We start from the raw sequence: 15014 nt of genomic DNA on the forward strand, positions 1-15014 counted from the left end.
TTCCGTGTGTTGCCTAATACCGTGTATTTGGGAATTATGTGGTTTTCTAGCATATTATATTATTTATTTTTCTAAATGATTGTCACAAACGTTAGCTAATTAAATAGTATTTAGAAAGCCATGACAAACTTGAACTAAAGTTGCACACACTAACAAACAAAAATAATGTTTGAATGTAATCGCCTGGTGCCAACACACGGTATTAGGGCACGATTGCTTATGTGTTCCAAATACCGTGTTTCAGTTATAATTCCAAAATAGCGAAGTGAAATATATATTTTATTTCTCGAATCAATCATGCAAACCTCAATACGTTGTTTGATACCAAAGTTTTATTTTTGATGTGCTTCGTTCGTTCAATTGAGAGATGTTTCAAAATGTGACCGGCAGTCGGGGTCAGATGCACGGTATTTGGAACACTGGTATGTTTAACAACATCAACTGTAACTATGGTTAAAATGTTCAAAATGGTTCAAATCATATTTTTTATGCAAAGTATATAAAACGGTCTACTACATAAAACATGAAAGATTAGAAAATAATCATACGTTATTTTTATCTGATCGATTGAAACTTGAGTTTTTTTAACCTCACGGTAATAGAGCATGTCACGGTATATAGTTTTTGAGCTTTTCTCGTTAAGAATGGCCATAAACAGCTCTAATATTTATCAATTGTTCAGATTGATAAAAAAATGTTTGCTACTGAGCAATTCTTGCTAAAACTAGGCCGTCATCGGCACGCATCGTTAGAATTCGAATTTTATGTCACTGATCGCTATATGCTAAAACTAAAGGGTGGTCCTTTCGGTTTTCTCAAATTGAGCGACCCCTCGAACGTACTTTTGATAAACCTTGGATATTTCTTCACGTGATATGTCTCGTATTTCCCTTGGATCACATAGCAATCTTAGTGACATCGTATAAAGGATGGATAGAGACTAAAAAAAATGGCTGCCATTTTGGATTTGACTGCCATTTTGAATTTTATTAGGATTGAACGATTTTCTAAATCATGTTCTACGATTTTGACGATTTCGGCGAGTGCAATCAATCAAAACATCGTTTTTTGTACAACAAAGAGTCGAGTTAGGGGCCCAGATAGCCGTAGCGGTAAACGCACAGCTATTCAGCAAGACCAAGCTGAGGGTCGTGGCTTCGAATCCCACCGGTCGAGAACCTTTTCGGGTTGGAAATTTTCTCGACTTCCCAGGGCATAGAGTATCTTCGTACCTGCCACACGATATACGCATGCAAAAATGGTCATTGGCATAGTAAGCTCTCAGTTAATAACTGTGGAGAGCTGAGAAGCAGGCTCTGTCCCAGTGGGACGTAACGCCAGAAAAAGAAAGAAAAGAAAGAAGAAAGAGTCGAGTTACGAATAAGAGTATTAATTTAAATGAAAAAATATGGCGGCCCTCTTGGATTTTGACGCCGTCTTAGGGTCAAATCTGAAGAACCAAACGTTCGTTTGAGCTGAAAACCTAATCGATTGGTCGAGCAGCTAGTGACCAATCGATTAGGTTTTCAGCTTGAACGGATGTTTGGTTCTCCAGATCCGTGCTCTTGAAAATTTGAAGTTTGGCTTCGATTCATCTTCACCTTAATTTTAGGCAGTAGAATGTTTTTTTATCTTTTTGGCACTTGTTGAATTTTAAGGCTTCCACTAAAAAAGGTTACGCATACTCTTCTTCTATTATACGATGCCACTAAGTTTGCTATGTGTTCCAAGGGAAATATGAGACATATCACGTGAAGAAATACCCAACATTTATAAAGAATGAGCTTTTTTTGCAAACTATTCAGCTAGCTAGCGTACGAGTGAACATAAAATTGAAATTCTAACGATGTGTGCCTATGGCGGCCTGGTTTCAGTGAGAATTTCTCTACTGAAAATAACATTTTTTAAGGTACAATACTACCCATAAAAGCATCACTGTCCCATATGGAAAAGGTAGGCATTGAGCAAAATTTGTCTTCTCGTACAAATGTCTATTTTTTAGTACATTTCTGTATGCCATATTCATTCAGCACTACCGCCCAGTAAACTTACTTTGCTTCTATTGATTAGCAAAATAAATAAACATGCACACAATTCACGTCCTGCAGTTGTTGTTTGGGCTGAAAGTTCATATTGAGACTGTTATGCCTTTATTTTTCCATATGAGACTGTACCAACTTAATATGTTTCCACGAAATTATCAAACAAAGTGTAGGTATTAAATTTTATGTGAAAAGTGAAGTATATATAAAACATGAATGTTGCGATGAAAAACGGTGTTGGTTCGAAAATCTATATGGGACAGTTATACTTTTATGGGCAGAAAGCGCTACTATAAGCACATGGAAGCAAAATGCTGTGAATCACAGCACAGTATTGCGGACCGTGCATTTAAAGATTTAAGAGATCGAGCAATAAAATAGAATGAGATTGATGTGTGATTCCAACGTAAAAAAATCAAGCCTTTAAAGCTGTTAAACAAATCCGAAACGATTAATTTAAAGTTAATATTTTTAGGAATTATTAATGAATTTTATAACTGACGACAAAAATGGGGTATCGTCTTTGAGCTGAATTTAAAAACAAAAAGATGTAAAGCATATATGTTTTTTTTTAATTCATCTACATCATAAGTTAATACTCCTCCAAATCCATATGAACTAGTATCTATGACTACCACAAGATGTTTTTCAGGATCATAATACTTAGAGGCATATTTGATCGCTTGTTGACCAACAGAGCATAAAGACTCCTTAGCTTAAACGAAATATATGGTACGAATTTGTTATAAAAATTACCCAACCCAGGAAAAGTTCTTAGTTCCTTAACATTGGTAATTGCTTGGATAATAGTTGAAACTTTTTCTTCAGACGGCAGAAGTTCTTTGTCAGTCAAAAGATGTCCAAGACACGAAAAGTTTTTGTCAAAATTCGTTTTATTTTTTTAATTGTTAAAAATTTCTTCATTACATTTATCCTCAACAAGATTGTTTACCAACGCTACTTTTGTAAAACCAGACCTCCAGCTCAGAAATGCCTTCACCAATTCCTTTACTGATTCCTACAGGAATTATTTTAAAAAGCCATTTGAAAATTCTCACAGTTAAATGTATTTCAAACATTTTCTTCAGTAAGTTTCTCAATTTCCCAAGAATTCCACAATCAATCACACCAAGAGTTACTCGGCTACTTCTGGGCATTACGTCTTCAATGGGTCAGAGCTTGCTTTTCAGCTTATTGTTGTTATGGCACTTCCACAATTAACTGATAACTTTCTTTATCAATTTTCGCAAACGACTGGTACGACGTCGAATACGAGCAGTTGAAGAATAAGAAGTAGGCAGCATAGGCAACAATGCTGCAACACCGCACGATAGCGAACGAGGCACGGTATAAACAGGCACGGAACATACCAAACTCGATCTTCCGGAGAAAGAAGCGCCAGCCAGAAGAACGAGATCGTGAAGCGATGGAAGAGCTGTTCCGCGTTAAAGACACACGGAAGTTTTTTGATGTGTTTTAATTTTGAGTGTATCCATTTTGCCTTACGCATACTCTGATATAAACGAATGTGAAATGCGATGTTTTCAAGAACAATCAGAAGCGACCAACGAGAGGTCTGTTGGTCAAACGAAAAAGAGAAATAAATCATTACTTTTCGAGTGCTAGCTAGAGACAGTTATCTATCTTTCAACTTGTAAACCAGTCACGGGCTTTGATCTAACTTATAGTTTAATTAAGCTTAGTAAAGCAAATCTATCAGTTTTACGAGAAGCTTAACCGTTTGCGCAAACGCTTTGTGTCACAAATTGACATTGGCAGAGACTGTGAGGGAAATCTTCTCACGAACGAACGTGTGGTGGTCGAAAGGTGGCGGCAGCACTACGACGAGCACCTTAATGGTGAAGTGGCCAGTAGCGAAGGTGACACTGAAATAACTTTTGTAGTACGCGCGGAATCTAAGAGATTGAAAAGGAGATTAGACGGCTGAAAACAACAAAACCGCTGGAGTAGTCCAACTACCAAGCGACCTGCTAAAATATGGTGGTGAAGCACTGACACGAGTGGCACGATCTTCAGAAAGTTCGTTCAGCTACTTGGTTTCACCGACGACATTGATATTGTAGCACGCAGCTTTGAGACGATGGCTAATACGTACATCCGACTAAGGGCTGAAGCTAGGCGAAATGGACTTAACATCAATGTGTCGAAGACGAAGTACATGATAGCGAGGGGCTCAAGAGAAGACACGGCACGCCCCCCACTTCGAGTTCATATTGATGGTGATTAAATCGAGGTTGTCGAAGAAATGGGCGTTGGGCTCACTGATGACCGCCGACAACGAGACCAGCAAATAAATCTAGAGATGCATCGTTGCTGGAAATTGTCCCTACTTTGAACTCCACAGATCTCTTCAATTTCGAACGAAAGATCTTGCGGAGTGCAGATGAAAGACGGAACGAGGAGAAGGCGGATGAACCATGAATTGCACCAGCTGCTGGGAGAACCAACCATCGTCTACCTCGCAAAAATTGGGAGACTGCGGTGGGTCGGGCATGTCACCAGAATGTCGGATAACAACCCGGTGAAAATGGTTCTCGAAAACAATCCGACCGGCACAAGACGACGTGGTGCACAACGAGCCAGATGGATCGATCAAATTGAAGACGATTTGCGGACTCTCCGCAGAATGCGTGGCTGGCGACAAGCAGCCATGGGCCTTAGCCAGACTGGACGAATGATACAGTCAACTCTCCATAACTCGAATTTGAAGGGACCATCGAGGTAGGGAGGTATCGAGCTATATAACTCAAAACCAGTGCAAATGCGATCCAAGTGGATATCGAGATAGCCATGGAAACCAACTTTTATCCACAACCCGATATTCTATGACTCGATGGACGTTTCAGTCCCTTCAAATTTCCATACAACGTGCTCTCCATAAGTTGATATTTTAATGGCTCTATATCTCCACTAGTCGATGTCACGTGAGAGGTAAATTCCTCTTCATAACTCCATATTTATATGAAAACATTTCTTGATTGAGGAAACTTGGAGTAAATTTGGTTTGAAAATGAATAAATACTTGCAAGTTGTATTGCTGTGTGCGTTTGAAACGCAAGTATGAAATGCGGGAACACCAAATACGGCAAGATTTTTCACAAGGAAGGCGATGTCAAAGTTTGATTTTCTTTGCTTGGGTGGCGGTGATATGGATCATGGTTGCTAAGTATCCCTTGATTGCTTTGTGTTACCGCATTTGAAGCCCAGCTAGCCAGTACGCATCGTACCTTCGTGCTGTGCGTACACGAGTTCTCTCTACTCTTGGAAGTTTGCTTAAAAACCACCTAAAGCAATAACAGTGCTACAAACACAATACTTTTCAGTGCTAAAATTAAAAACGGTACTTTTCAGTGCTACTAAAACAGTACTTTTCAGTACTATTTTTTCTACTATTGATCCCTTTACGATCCTTTTTGGACCCGTGCCTTCGATTTTTCGTTGAACCCGTTGGCGAAAGCTAGCGGAGGTAATCCTTCTTGGACACCGTCTTGGGAAAAAAAAACCTCTTAGGAGGTCACGTCTTCTTTCGGTTATTCACCACTAGCGGTGGTAGTCCCACTTTTTCTGTTGTCGATTAGTTATGGTTGCAACTAAGATCAAAAGGAAACAACTTCCTTCCATAAAAGTGGGATTTAAGACTGTCACTAAACGTGGCAAGAATGGAAGAAAGACCGTTCCTCCGGAATACGAACTTTCTTCCAAGGGTGAAATGAATAATGTTGATAATTGTATCGAAATGAGCTCGATACTCTAAACAAATTTTCCGAACACCAAATCAAAGCAGCCTCTAGCCCAGGCTATTTGATTCAAGTGAGGAAGCAAAGATTGCCGCCTATCGTGGTCAGTTGTTTCGAATTTGGGGGATTTAGGCAAGAGATCTTGAACTCCATTAGGGGAATCAAGGTTTCCTTCCAAATCGCAAAGAAAGGAGGCTGTCGCGTTTTGCCGGAAACTCTTAAAGATCGTAAACTTCTTCTCAAACATCTTGAAGAGAAGAAGCACATTTTTTTTACTTATGACGACAAAACTGAACGTTTGTTCAAAGTCGTCTTGAAAGGTTTCTCAAGTGACTATAAGTCACCTGAAGAGATCAAAAATGGAATAAATGATTTACTTGGATTTTCCCCAGTCCAAGTAATCATTATGAAAAAGAGAACCCAATCTGGCCTTGTTCGGAAAGGGCTTTCTCAAGAAAATTATTTAGTTCATTTTAACTGAATAATATTAAAGCTTTAGAAAAAGCAAAACTTATGTTCGATGTCCGTGTGACATGGGAACATTTCCAGAAACCTGGAGGAAATTAGCAGAACCCCACTCAGTGCCGTCGGTGCCAAAAGTGGGGTCATGGTACAAAAAATTGTCGCATGGATGCTAAATGCATGATTTGCGGAGGTTCTTCTCACGCCAAGGACGTCTGTCCAGTGAAGGAAGATACCACCAAGTTTATATGCTCTAATTGCGGGGCCAATCACAAGTCAAATTTTTGGAATTGCCCTCCACGCAAGAGAGTCATTGAGGCTCGTGCCAGGCAGATGAAAGATAATATCCGTTACGATAACGGTCGTTTCCGGAATTTGCCTGGTAGAGTATCGAACCATACTCATTTTTCAGTTAACGATCGCTTGATTAGGAATCATACCCATCAGGAAGATCATAATCATGCTCATTTACAAACTAATTTGAATCCGTCGAGTAGCCGTTTGAATCTTTTAACTTGTATGTATTTAATGTATCTACCCGCGGTAAATCCTTTGCTGATATCGTAGCATATAATTTGGACTCCTCCCCTATTCGTACTATGAGTACCCATTCTACTTGTTTCAAATCAAATGGAAAAAACCCTACCGCCACAGGTAACATCTACTCCGCCTCTTCGTCTACCGAAAATTCTAATGGGAATTCATCAGATAATGTACCCACTTTAAGTGATATGTCTGCCTCTGATTTTAATTTTCTAACTGAACTGAATCTAATGATTGATGCAATGTTCAAAGCCACCAAGTTGGTGTAAAATTTACTAATCAAATTGTTATTGGATTACGTTTTTCTAATGGATCCAAATATATTTTTTTTAAATTGGAATGCTCGTTCTCTGAATGGTGAAGAGGACGAGTTGTTTAATTTTCGTACAGCTAATAACGTGCATATAGCAGTTATTACTGAAATGTATTTGAAACCTGGATCTAACTACACTTTTTTATTAAATTTAGGAGAGTATGTTTCAAACTACTAATTGAACTTTAACACTTCACTTTTTGCAAAAAAATAAAATACTATTATTTTTTTGCATCTAAACTCAAAAGAGATCCTAACTTTTTTGTGTATCGTAATGATCGACTTGATGGGGCATGTGTGGGAGTTGCAATTATCAGTCATAGGCGTATAAAACATCAAATGTTTTCGTCATTTGAAACTAAAGTTTTTGAAACTTTAGGTGTTTCTGTTGAAACACAGCTTGGTAAATATACTTTCCTGTTTGCCTCTTCAATGCTCCGGACAGCAAGTTAATTTGCTCCAAACTGACTTACGAAAATTGACTCGCAATAAGTCAATTTTTTTTGTTATTGGTGACTTTAATGTCAAACATCGGTCATGGAATAATTCTCAAAGTAATTCCAACGGCAGAATTTTATTTGATGAGTGCTCTTCAGGATATTTCTCAATTCAATACCCTGATAGCCCTACATGTTTTTCCTCTTCTAGAAATCCATCTACTTGACTTTGTCTTAACCGATTCTAGTCATCTTTGTAGCCAACTGATTACCGTGACCTGCTCTAATTCCGTGTGTTGCCTAATACCGTGTATATGGGAATTATGTGAATTTTTAGCATATACTATTATTTATTTTTCTAAATGATTGTCACAAACGTTACCATAAAAAGAAGTCTTTATAAAGCCATGACAAAATTGAACTAAAGGTGCACACACAAACAAACAAAAATAATGTTAGAATACAATCGCCTGGTGTCAACACACGGTATTAGGGCACGGTTGCTTCTGAGTTCCAAATACCGTGTTTCAGCTACGATTCCAAAATGACTGAGTAAAATATATATTTTCCTGAACCAATCATACAAACCTGAAGACGTTGTTTGATATAAAATTTTTAATTATGGTGCGCATCGTTCGTTCAACTGAGAGATGTTTCAAAGTGTCACCCGGCAGTCGGGGTCAGATGCACGGTATTTGGAATAATGGTGTGTTTAACAACATCAACTCTAACTATGATTAAAATTTTCAAAATAGTACGAATTATAATTTATGTGCAAAATATAAAAAGGGTCTACTGTAGGAAACTTAAAAAACTTGAAAATAATCATACATTATTTTTTCATGATTGATTGAAACTTGAGATTTTTTAACCTCACGGTAATAGGGCATGTCACGGTACTCATGCTGATTTTGATTCTGATCTACATTTCAAATATTCCATGAAGCGAATCTTAATCCCATCAGCTCCACTTTCAATTATTTTCGAGCCGACTGGAATATATATGAAACGTATATTGACTCTAATCTTGATGTTAACATTTCTTTACAAACAAAACTTGATATTGACAATGCTCTTGAAACTTTAACAAATTCCATTTTTGAAGCCAGGAGCATTGCAATTCCAAAATGTGAAGTAAAATTTGAATCCGTGATTGTAGACGATGATCTTAAACTTTTGATCCGCCTTAAAAACGTGACGAGAAGGCAATTTCAACGCACTCGCGATCCTGCTATGAAAATTATATGGCAGGATTTGCAGAAAGAAATCAAGAAACGTTTTGCACAATTAAGAAACAAAAATTATGAAAATAAGATTTCTCAATTGGACCCTGGCTCAAAGCCTTTTTGGGAATTATTTAAAATTTAGAAAAAAACCTCAGAAGCCAATACCGGCATTGAAAGAGGAAAACAAATTATTACTAACCAATTGCGAAAAAGCTCAAAAATTTGCTATGCAGTTTAAAGTGCGCACAATTTTAATTTAGGACTTACTAGTCCAATTGAAAATCAAGTTACACAGGACTTCGGAAATATTCTCAATCAAGAGAACGTTTTCGAAAATGCCTGGGAGACTGATTTTGAAGAAGTGAGAACTATTATTAAAAAATTCAAAAATATGAACGCTCCTGGTGATGATGGAATTTTCTACATCCTCATCAAGAAACTTCCAGAAAGTAGCTAATCATTTTTAGTTGATATGTTTAATAAATGTTTTCAATTAGCATATTTTCCTGACAAATGGAAAAAAATGCTAAGGTTGTTCCAATTTTAAAACCAGACAAAAATTCTGCATAAGCTTCTAGCTATCGTCCAATCAGTTTTCTTTCCTCCATCAGTAAACTTTTTGAAAAGGTTATTTTGAATGATGGTCCACATCAACGAAAATTCATTTTTTGCCAATGAACAGTTCGGATTCCGCCATGGACATTTGACCACTCATCAACTTCAACGTGTAACAATTTTGATCCGTTCCAACAAATCTGAAGGCTATTCTACTGGTCTTGCTCTTCTAGACATGGACAAAGTATTCGACCGTGTTTGGCATGAAGGTTTGATTGTAAAATTAAAAAACTTTAATGTTCCAACATACATTGTTACGTTTGAAATATGTTTGGTTGATTTAGTGTACATTTGAAACAAAATTAGCATTAAGCCAATTATTGTAACCATGCCAATGGAAGAAAAAGTATCGCTCCGCACGCCACATCTTGAAAACCCCTGCAAAAGTGTTTAATCAGAAAAGCCGACCGCCCTGATAGAGATCATCAGCCAACACTGTTAGCTGCCATCAGTAACACGCATTCTCCACTACTTTGCTGGTATTGCACGAAATAAACTCACACCGGGAGATACGGAAGCAATCAAGAGCATCAGCAAAATACCATAGTCTCAATGACGGTGACGCTGGTAGCAGAAAGCCGCCGCGAGAGCAAAGGGCAAAGATCAGAGAAAAATCTCAGCGCGACGCACGCACATCTCCATCGGTATGTGGCAAGGCAAACGAGAATAGAAAACCGACGCTACTCTTTCTCTCCTTTCTCTTCTTCACCAACACCATCGCAAGCTGCAAAATGATGGGTATGTGGACGAGTACAGTCGATGATGAAAATCAGAGTACCGTAGTACAGTGAGCAGTCCACGTCGCACGGAAAATCTGCGTCGAAGAAACAACGAATTAGTTCCGACAAACCTAGTGAAAGTGCGCAGTGGATTTGTGGCAAAAAAGTAAAACTTTCAACCGCACGTCACCCAAGGATTTTGCCGGGGCGTGTAATCCGTAACTGTAAAGTGCTGTTAAGCTAGGAGGGTGAAAATTAGCCGCGCTCAAAAAGGCAACCATATTGGATCAAGAACCATTAGTGATAAAAGGCGAATAGAGTGCGGTGGTGACGCTATCCATCCGCCATCTTTGAAGATCGGACGAGCAACCTTCCACGCGGACGGAATCCACGAGTAAATTCCATCCCATCCCGTGACCTCTGAAAAAACAGTTACGACGTCCAGGACGATTCCATCGGATGCAACCCAGGCAGGGTCCGGTAAGAAAACCATTGATCACGATAAGTACTCACGCTGAAAAAAATACCTGGTATTTCACAGCAACCATTACCGGATTTCTCTCGCCAAAGTTCATGCCATTCGCGGAAAGCATACACGTCGCTAGAGCGATACGAACGACGGGTAAGACAAAATTAAGTTGTCCTCGGCACAATCCCTAAACGTAAATCATTTGCTCCACAGTCGTTTGATTCAGCCAGCCTAGAAGTCGATCACTTCGCAGAGAACCTCCACGTCCATCCTTCGGTTCAAAAACAAAGCCTTCCCTCGGAAGTAAGTGCTTCGTCGCAAATGTCAACACCGCAGAGGCTGATGGCTTCGGTGCCTTAGGGCTTTGTTTCTCTATTTACAGCTAATCCACACACGGATAGTGGCATCGGACTTGTTCGAACCAGGTGCGACCGCGAGGTGGCTGCGAACTATCGGTCGGGAGTTGAGTCAAGCCCGGAGAGGGCCGAACCACTGGTCCACCGAAAGACGCCTTCGACAGCCGCAGTATACGACACTGAGTTGCAACCGCAAGTCTTGGTCAGACGTCGTGAAGGCATAGTACACCAGCGAGCGAGCCACGGCTGCACTGCAGGGTAGTGTGGAATCATGTGCGGAAGGGTGACATCCATGATGATGGCGGCGGCCAGAACAGCGATTACGGTAGGGGCGCCCCAATAGTGAGTACAAGATGGAAAATTAGCACATAAGTAGAAATTCAAAAGAGAAAAGGAAGGCAGGCAAGCTAGAGTAGGATGAGGCTTAGAAGGAGATAAGAAAATGTCCTTTGAATAAAGTATGTACACTTTATTCAGATTTGTGTTGGAGTTTAGTTTGTTTGGCATGCCACCCCTTTGAGCTTTCCGGGACTGATCGAGATTCCCATTCCCTCCTCGACAGAACCGCAACATTGGCGCCCAACTGAAAATCCACAAAATTTTGTACTATCGTTAGCGAATTTTTGGTTTGTGATTTAGCAAATTTGGTTTTGTGCTTTTGATTATCCGGCCTTGATAATCAACAAAATTTTTAGCCCTTACGCATAAGTTAAGACATGGATTACACACATTTGACGGACGAAGAGGTGACGTATGAGTTGGCCCTGCGTCATGTAGTTAATTTGGGACCTACCACCCATAGAGGCAAGGTCTTACGTCTCAAGGCACTCATGCAGGAGGAGTCCTTGCGAGACAACCAGCCCACAAGCTCATGCCATGTTATGAGTTCACAGTCAAACATTGAGCACTGTGAAACTCAAATACAACAGCTGCACATCAGCACGGAAGCGGCTATTCGCACTAACGATAGTGCATCCTTGAGTAAAATCCGGACACGTCTTAATCATTATCGCGACCGTTTGCAATTGATCCGTCCTCCGGTCGAGCTGCAGGAAACACATGCTATGTTGTCCATGCATGTTAACGTGCTGTTAAACAAAGTGAATGGTACAAGTGTAGTGAATGGTGTACAAATGGGTGAAAACGCGGTGAGAAACTCAACATCAACTGGCGCTGTGAGGAGGAACAACAACGACTCTGAAGGAGCTGTTGGAGGAACAGCGGAAGTCACAATCCCAGTTGGAAGCACCTCTATTCAAGACAATTCACCACCCCCAGCACCGCAACCACCTCTGATGTCATCATTTTCGTGTGGACAAGGAAGAGGACTATTGTTTTCCAGTTCTTTCCAAGCAGACCATGAAGACAGACGACAAGCGGATTCAAGACGGCGAAGCAGTTCACCACCTCCTCCCTACCTGGCCAGGGAGTATGCAGGATGGAATCAACAGGCAAGAGAAATCCCATCACAAGAAGCGCTGGAAGTGAGAATCAGGCAGATGCAGGAGAGAGAAGAGCGGATGCGAGAAGAATGCTACAGGATGCGAGAAGAACTGGAGCGGCTGATCCGGCGAGAACGACCAGCACCGGAACGAGCAGATGAGCGAAGGATGCAGAAAGCAGTGCATAACTGACCATTCAAGTTCCGAGGCGAGAAGGACACAACCTCTCTCAACGTTTTCCTGGACCGGGTGGAGACGTTTGCAAGGTCGGAAGGCATGAGTGATGATACACTTCTGAGCTCCATCAAGCACCTGCTGCAAGAGGACGCCATTGATTGGTACGCACGAGCAACTTCTCAGCAACTACTACGTACCTGGGACGACTTTAAGAGAGAAATTCGAAGAGAGTTCTTGCCTAGCGGCTACTCGCAAATCCTGCGTTTGGAGGCCAGCTTCAGATTTCAAGGAAGAGAGGAATCGTTTGCGAAATACTATCGGGACATTTCGGCGCTCTTTCGCTTTGTGGATCCACCGATTCCAGCTGATGAGAAGTTCTTCCTGGTGAAGAAGAATATGAACGAGAACTATGCGGCTATCGTAACAGCAGCAAGGCCCCGTTCTTTGGAAGAGATGGTCGAGGTGTGCACCGGATACGACGAGACGAGAATGCTCCTGAACAGACAGCGCAGGATCCCGATTCCACACAGTGCGTTGCTGGAACCAAACTTTGCTACGCCTGTGGCGACCAACAGACCGACTCCTTTGCAACAGCAACAGCATCCTCAACGCTTTGGCAGAGTTCATGCGGTGGAGGTTCAGGATAGCGCACCTGACTACGAGACAGTGGAAGATCAGGACGAAGGCCATTGGCAGCACACCATCGATGAGTTGGCAGAGCAAGTCAACGCATTGAAAATGAACCTAGAGCGGAGAACTACGCGACAAAATTTCACGCCAAGAAACGAAAGGCAGCCCAGGTTTCCGGACAGGTTCAATCAAATCGAGGTGAACAGCCCGCAAGTAATGCGACAGCAGATGAGAGACACGAAACCACCTATACAAGAGCAACGGTCGCAAGCCGTTCCGTATCAGCCACGGCAGCCAGAGCAGCAACAAGAACAGCAACAAAGGGTGCAGAACTGGTCAGCGCGGCTATGGAGGCCAAGTTCGCTGGAAGAGTCGCAAAACTACAACCGGCGAAGCAACTTTCTTCAGCAGGAGCCAGCAAGACTGGTAGAACGCCAGTCGGAAGAACAGCAGGAAGCAGAAAACCAGCAACGATCGATACTGGTTTGCTGGAACTGCGACGAGGAAGGTCATAGGTTTATGGATTGTCCGAAGCCGCAAGCTATCCTTTTCTGCTACCGGTGTGGACGAAAAGGCTACTCGTTACGCAGCTGCTTTACCTGCCGCACAGGTGCGGTAAACTACCCAGCGGAGAACCAGCAATAGAGGGGAGCGGCTCTTCGCAAAGTATCGGAAACCCCTCAGACATTCCAGAATTTCGAAACCTAAACTCGTTAATCATCAATCCCGGAAGCGACAATCGACCGCACGCCGTCATATCTGTGTTGGGGAAGGAGTTAACAGCCTTGCTAGACAGTGGAGCGAACTGCTCTCTGCTAGGAGGAAATATGGTCAATCTGGCAGAGGAGTACGGACTACAGAGAGGAACCGTCTGTGGCGGGATAAAAACGGCAGACGGCACGAAACACAAAATCAAGAATTTCGTTTATCTTCCCATCGTGTACAATAACCGGAACGAAGTCCTTCCAGTACTGTTAGTACCTTCAATCCCGGACTGCATCATTCTAGGGATGAATTTCTGGGACAAGTTCGGAGTGAAGGCTGTGTGCTGCACTATGGAAGCAAAGCAGGACGAAGAAGTCGTCGAGGATCATGAGATGAAGCAACTGACGTCCGAACAGAAGAAGCGACTAGAACAAGCGATCCGGAAGTTCCCAAAAGCGGTAGAGGGCAAGCTAGGCCGTACAAAGCTGTATGAGCATCGCATCGATGTGGGCAACGCCCCACCTCGCAAGCAACGGCATTACCCAATGTCACCGTATGTTCTGCAGGAGGTGAACAAGGAGATCGACCGGATGATCGCCCTCGGCGTCATCGAGGAGGCACAGTTCTCTCCATGGAACAACCCATTGGTTGCTGTCAAGAAGAAAACCGGTCAGTATCGCGTTTGCTTGGATGCTCGTCACCTCAACTCCATCATGGTGAACGAGGGATATCCAATCCCGCAGATAGCAGCGATCACAAACAATCTTCGAAGCAGCAAATACATCTCGTCGATCGATCTCAAGGACGCTTTCTGGCAGTTGCCACTTCATCAGACCTCAAGACCATTGACAGCGTTTACAGTTCCATCCAGAGGCCACTTCCAGTTCAAAGTTGTGCCTTTTGGACTGTGTACAGCGAGCCAAGCCCTAGCGAGACTCATGACTCATTTGTTCGCCGATTTGGAGCCGTTGGTATTCCATTACCTGGACGACATCATCATCTGCTCGGAAACCTTTGAGGAGCATATCGCTCTGCTGGAAGAAGTGGCCCGCCGACTGCGACAGGCGAATCTCTCGATATCGTCGGAGAAATCCAAGTTCTGCCGAAAGAGCATGAAGTA

At 41.8% G+C, this 15014-nt stretch overlaps 1 protein-coding gene and 1 long non-coding RNA gene across 5 annotated transcripts in view; one reads left to right on the top strand and one right to left on the bottom strand.

Moving 5' to 3' along the window:
- Positions 1-15014, bottom strand: part of LOC5571126 (protein transport protein Sec31A) — a 54124-nt gene that overhangs the window by 24754 nt on the left and 14356 nt on the right. The gene's annotated exons all lie outside the window — the stretch shown is intronic.
- LOC110679274 lies at positions 10307-11365 on the top strand. The gene is made up of 2 exons (XR_002502350.1): positions 10307-10887; positions 10945-11365. It is a non-coding gene; the product is annotated as an uncharacterized LOC110679274 (long non-coding RNA).

This window comes from Aedes aegypti, chromosome 3, assembly GCF_002204515.2.
Source record: "Aedes aegypti strain LVP_AGWG chromosome 3, AaegL5.0 Primary Assembly, whole genome shotgun sequence".
In the NCBI taxonomy this organism is placed as follows: Eukaryota; Metazoa; Arthropoda; class Insecta; order Diptera; family Culicidae; genus Aedes; species Aedes aegypti.